This window comes from Panthera leo, chromosome A2, assembly GCF_018350215.1.
Source record: "Panthera leo isolate Ple1 chromosome A2, P.leo_Ple1_pat1.1, whole genome shotgun sequence".
Taxonomy (NCBI): Eukaryota; Metazoa; Chordata; class Mammalia; order Carnivora; family Felidae; genus Panthera; species Panthera leo.
This window is the reverse complement of record NC_056680.1, coordinates 119903402-119910073: the sequence shown is the minus strand read 5'-3', so window position 1 is coordinate 119910073 and position 6672 is coordinate 119903402.

Below are 6672 nucleotides of genomic sequence, written 5' to 3'. Positions count from 1 at the left end.
TTTTTTCGTTGTGCAGAAGCTTTTTATTTTGATGAGGTCCCAGTAGTTCATTTTTGCTTTTGTTTCCCTTGCCTCCAGAGACGTGTTGAGTAAGAAGTTGCTGCGGCCAAGGTCAAAGAGGTTTTTGCCTGCTTTCTCCTCAAGAATTTTGATCACTTCCTGTCTTACATTTAGATCTTTCATCCATTTTGAGTTTATTTTTGTGTATGGTGGAAGAAAGTGGTCCAGGTTCATTCTTCTGCATGTCGCTGTCGAGTTTTCCCAGCACCACTTGCTGAAGAGACTGTCTTTATTCCATTGGATATTCTTTCCTGCATTGTAAAGATTAGTTGGCCATACATTTGTGGGCCCATTTCTGGGTTCTCTATTCTTGTGCCAGTACCATACTGTCTTGATGATTACAGCTTTGTAATACAGCCTGAAGTCTGGGATTGTGATGCTTCTTGCTTTGGTTTTCTTTTTCAATATTGCTTTCGCTATTGGGGTCTTTTCTGGTTCCATACTAAGTTTTAGGATGGTTTGTTCTAGCTCTGTGAAGAATGCTGGTGTTATTTTAATAGGGATTGCATTGAATATGTAGATTGCTTGGGTAGTATTGACATTCTAACAATATTTGTTCTTCCTATCCAGGAACATGGGATACTTTTCCATTTTTTGGTGTATTCTTCAATTTCTTTCATAAGCTTTCTATAGTTTTCATTGTATAGATTTTTCACCTCTTTGGTTAGATTTATTCGTAGGTATTTTATGGGTTTTGGTGCAATTATAAATGGGATTGATTCATTGGTTTCTCTTTCTGTTGCCTCATTGTTGGTGTATAGGAATGCAACCGATTTCTGTGCATTGATTTTATATCCTGCCACTTTGCTGAATTCATGGATCAGTTCTAGCAGGTTTTTTGGTGGAATCTTTTGGGTTTCCATATAGAGTATGATGTCGTCTGCAAAGAATGAAAGTTTGACCTCCTCCTGGCCTATTTGGATGCCTTTTATTTCTTTGTGTTGTCTGATTACTGAGGCTAAGACTTCCAATACTATGTTGAATAACAGTGGCAAGAGTGGACATCCCTGTCTTGTTCCTGACCTTGGGGGGAAAGCTCTTAGTATTTCCCCATTGAGGATGATATTAGCATTGTGTCTTTCATATATGGCTTTTATGATCTTGAGGTATGATCCTTCTATCCCTACTTTCTTGAGGGTTTTTATCAAGAAGGGATGCTGTATTTTGTCAAATGCTTTCTCTGCATCTATTGAGAGGATCATATGGTTCTTGTCCTTTCTGTTATTGATGTGATGAATCACATTGATTATTTTGCGAATATTGAACCAGCCCTGCCTCCCAGGTATAAATCCCACTTGGACGTGGTGAATAATTTTTTTAATGTATTGTTGGATCTGGCTGGCTAATATCTTGCTGAGGATTTTTGCATCCATGTTCATCGGGGAAATTGGTCTATAGTTCTCCTTTTTAGTAGGGTCTTTGTCTGGTTTTGGAATCAAGGTAATCCTGGCTTCATAGAAAGAGTGTGGAAGTTTTCCTTCCATTTCTATTTTTGGGAACAGCTTCAGGAGAATAGGTGTTAACTCTTCCTTAAATGCTTGGTAGAATTCTCCTGGAAAGCCATCTGGCCCTGGACACTTGTTTTCTGGGGAGATTTTTTATTACTAACTCAATTTCTTTACTGGCTATGGGTCTGTTCAAGTTTTCTATTTCTTCCTGTTTCAGTTTCAGTAGTTTATATGTTTCTAGGAATTTGTCCATTTCTTCCAGATTGCCCATTTTATTGGCTTATAATTGTTCATAACATTCTCTTATTATTGCTTGTATTTCTGCTGTGTTGGTTGTGGTCTCTCCTCTTTCATTCTTGATTTTATTTACTTAGGTCCTTTCCTTTTTCTTTTTGATCAAACTGGCTAGTGGTTTATCAATTTTGTTAATTCTTTCAAAGAACCAGCTTCTGGTTTCATCATCTGTTCTACTTTTTTTGTTGTTGTTGTTGTTTCGATAGCATTGATTTCTGCTTTAATCTTTATTATTTCCTGTCTACCGCTGTTTTGGGGTTTTATTTGCTATTCTTTCTCCAGCTTTAAGTTGTAAGGTTAGTTTGTGTATCTGAGACCTTTGTTCCTTCTTTGGGAAGGCCTGGATTGCTATATACTTCCTTCTTATGACCGCCTTTGTTGCATCCCAGAGGTTTTGAGTTGTGGTGTTACCATTTTCATTGGTTTCCATGTACTTTTTAATTTCCTCTTTAACTTCTTGGTTAGCCCATTCATTCTTTAGTAGGATGTACTTTAGTCTCCAATTATTTGTTGCCTTTCCAAATTTTTTCTTGTGGTTGATTACAAGTTTCATAGCGTTGTGGTCTGAAAATATGCATGGTAATGATCTCAGTGTTTTTGTACTTGTTGAGGGCTAATTTATGTCCCAGTATGTGATCTATTCTGGAGAAAGTTCCATGTGCACTGGAAAAGAATATATATTTCACTAGTCCAGTGTGTCATTCAAAGCTATTGTTTCCTTGTTGATTTTCTGATTAGATGCTCTGTCCATTGTTGTAAGTGGGGTGTTGAAGTCCCCTACTATGATGGTAGTATTATCAATGAGTTTCTTTATGTTTGTGATTGATTTATATATTTGGGTGCTCTCACATTTGGAGCATAAATGTTTACAAGCGTTAGGTCTTCTTGGTGGATAGACCCCTTATCTATGACATAATGACCTTCTTCATCTCGTTACAGTCTTTATTTTAAAGTCTAGATTGTCTGATAAATTCTGGCTTTCTTTTGTTGACCATTAGCATGATAGATGGTTCTCCATCCCCTTACTTTCAATCTGAAGGTGTCTTTAGGTCTAAAGTGGGTCTCTTAGGAGCCCCTGGGTGGCTCAGTTGGTTAGGCTTCTGACTTCGCTCAGGTCATGATCTCACAGTTCGTGGGTTCGAGCCCCAGGTCAGGCTCTGTGCTTACAGATTGGAGCCTGGAGCCTGCTTCAGATTCTGTGTCTCCCTCACTCTCTGCTCCTCCCCTGTTCACATTCTGTCTCTGTCTCTCAAACATAAATAAACATAAATAAAACATAAATAAAAAAATTTTTTTAAGTGGTATCTTGTAAACAGCATATAGACAGATCTTGTTTTCTTATCCATTCTGTTACCCTATGTCTTTTGATTGGAGTATTTAGTCCATTGACATTTAGAGTGAGTACTGACAGTTATGAATGTATTGCCATTATGTTTCTTGGAGAGTTGGAGTTTTTGGTGGTGTTCCCTGGTCCTTTCTAGTCTTTGTTGCTTTTGGTCTTTTTGTTTTTTGTTGTTTGTTTGTTTGTTTGTTTGTTTTTCATCTTTTCTCCCCTCAGAGAGTCCCCCTTGAAATTTCTTGCAGGGCTGGTTTAGTGGTAATGAACTCCTTTAATTTTTGTTTGTCTGGGAAGCTTTTAATCTCTCCTATTTTGAATGACAGCCTTGGTGGATAAAGAATTCTTGGCTGCATATTTTTCTGATTCAGCATATTGAATATATCCTGCCACTCTTTTCTGACCTGCCAAGTTTCTGTGGATAGGTCTGCTGCAAACCTGATCTGTCTTCCCTTGTAGGTTAAGGATTTTTTTTCCCTTGTTGCTTTCATGATGCTTTCCTTGCCTGAGTATTTTGTGAATTTGACTATGATATGCCTTGTTAATGGTCAGTTTTTGTTGAATCTAATGGGAGTCCTCCATGCTTCCTGGATTTTGATATCTGGGTCTTTCCCCAAGTTAGTATAGTTTTCCACTATGATTTGCTTACACAACCCTTCTACCCCTTTTTCTCTCTCTTTATCTTCTGGGACCCCTATGATTCTGATGTTGTTCCTTTTTAATGAGTCACCAGTGTCTCTAATTCTTAAATTGTACTCTTTTGCCTTAGATTTCCTCTTTGTTCCTGCTTCATTATTCTCCATAAGTTTGTTCTCTATACTGGTGAGTTGCTGTTCTGCCTCATCCACCCTTGCCCCCGTGGTATCCATTCGAGATTGCAGCTCAGTTATCACATTTTTTATTTCATCTTGACTAGCTTTTACTTCTTTCATGTCTGCAGAAAGGGATTCTAATCTATTTTTGACCCCTGCTAGTATTCTTATTATCATGATTCTAAATTCTGGTACAGAGATCTTGCTTGTATCTGTGTTGATTAAATCCCTGGGTGTCGTTTCTTCCTGATCTTTCTTTTTGGGTGAATTCCTTTGTTTTGTCATTTTGAAGGAAGAAAAGGAATTAATAAGGTAAAAACAAATAAAATTAAAAAATTAAAAACAACACACACACACACACACACACACACACACACACACACACACACAAATCAAATAAGTGATGCTAGATCCCAGGTGTGTTTTGGTCTGGGTGTTGAAAGGGGACTGTTAGATTAGAGAAAAAAGGGGAACAAGAAAAAAAAAAGGAAAAGGTTTGAAAATTTGAGAAAATGAATATAATGAAATAGAATAAAATGAAATGATGGAAGTAAAATAGAATTTGAAATTTTTTTAAAGTAAAAAATATAGTAGGAAAAATTAAAGAAAAGTATTTTTAATAAATTGAAAATAAAAATAAATTTTTTCTCTTTCTGTATTCAAGAAAAAGACAAAAAATGAAAAAGAAAAAAAGAAAATTAAGTAGATGGATCAGTGAACAGACTGAAATATGATTGAAATTACATCATTTTCCCCTAGAAGTCAAACTGTGAAGCACTTTATAGCAGTAAACTAAGCAGGTGGAGAGACTTCTGTTCCTGAAAATCGAGGTTGGTCCCGTCGGGCGTGGCTCCGTGTAATGGCTCCGTTCTCCACTAGATGGTGCTGCTTAGCTTACTGGGGTGGATTGTTGTGGCACTTGTAGGTGTGTATGGGCATGTGCGGGAGTGGTGAAAATGGCGTCACCCAACTACCCAGTCTTTACTATCAGAACTCTGTTCTCTCTGATCAGTAATTGTGCACCCATCCTTTGTCTCTGGCTTCTGTCCACTCCCCACTTTTACACTGTTGGTGACCAAGCCATCAGGTTGCCAGGTGTCACCTCCCTCCTGAGTTTTATCTCAGACTTGGCTGTGTTTCCCGATCCCTGACTTCTGAGGGACTGCAGTTTTGACCTGTTCTGACCCTCCGTAGGAGGGTCTCACTGAGCAATGGCTGCGTGCAGGCCACACCCAAGAACATTTGTGGGTCCGTGCTGCTGCCAAGGCCCAGAGACTGCAGCTGGGTGCCAGCCCGCCCCAGAAAAGTTCACGTGATCATGTAGCAGAAGTGTTTCAGGGATTATGGAAAATCATGACACACATCTGCCACCAGGCTTCACCCTTAATGACCTTGTTCCAGAACCAGTGAATGTGGTTGTTCTCTGGAGTCTGCTGGGACCTCTGGGGTCTGCTGGGGTGGCCACAAGGACTCTACCACATGTTGTCCCAGCAGGGGAACTGCCTCTCCCTGCGTGGCCCGAGGACCCCCCCCCCCCCCAACTTCACTCTGCTCCTGGGGATTTGCCCTTCCCACCAGAGCACCACAAGGTATTCAGCTGCACAGTTTCAGACTCTGCGCTCCCCTTATTTATAGAGACTTAATGGAATTTAAACCCTCTCCTTTCTCCCTTTCTTGTTCAGTCCCTGTGGCTGTTTCCACTTTTCCACTTTCTCTCCAGCTGCTTTGTGTGGGGTGGTGCTTTTCCCATACTCTCCCTCCGTCTCTGTCCTCTCTCCACAAGCAAAAACAGCTCCCTGCCCTCTGTGGCTTCTCTCTCCCCCAGTTCACCTCTCCGTGCCATGTACCTGCTGAATTCTGTGGTTCAGGTTGTGCAGATTGTTGTGTGAATCCTCAGATCAGTTTTCTAGGTGTGCAGGATGGTTTAGTGTTGATCTGGCTGTATTTCATCAATGCCAGACACAGAAAATAACTTCCATGCTGTTCTGCCACCTTAGCTCCTCCTCTGATCAGTGTTTTCTCCCTCATGGATCTTTTCATTGCATGAGGTTTATCAACAACTCTGACATGGCAATTATGAGCCCATGATTTTGTCCTCCGTAGCACAGTTCAGTTTGGAAGCACAGCTGATTCCCTTGCTTTGAATACCCAGAAGGATTGCTTATGTGTTCTGTCTTATTTCTTGTGGTCTATAGCTGTTTCCATTTCTGTACAAATGGTCAGCTGTCCTCTGCTAGGGAAGGCCTGTGCTGTTTCCTTATGTCCTATCTCCTTAGTGATAATCTTCTCTTATCGCGAATGCTATTCTTCCCAAATTCCCAGTCTGCAGGGCCATCTTTTGACAAAGTGGTTGTGAATATGCCATGCCTGCAGGAGGCCAGGGAAGGCCTCTGTGCCTCCTGGTACCCCTTCTTCTTCAACTCTGAGCTTCATGGGAATGCATGTGCCATGGCTCTGAGGCAAGTGAGAATGGGGTGCGGGAATACAAAGAAGAGGTGGGAAGAAAAATACCTAATGGCCACCCTGCTCATCAGTGACAAAGTTTGCCTGGGGCTGCACACTTGTTTCTAGTCTAAGGTACTTGTATGTTGACACTGGAAAGGGATAAAATATCTCTCGTCCCACTTTCTACTTACCATGGAGATACACTTGAGCTTATCCCAAGAAAGAATCTCCTACATTTCTGTATAATTATAATAAAACACTCCACGAATAAAATGGA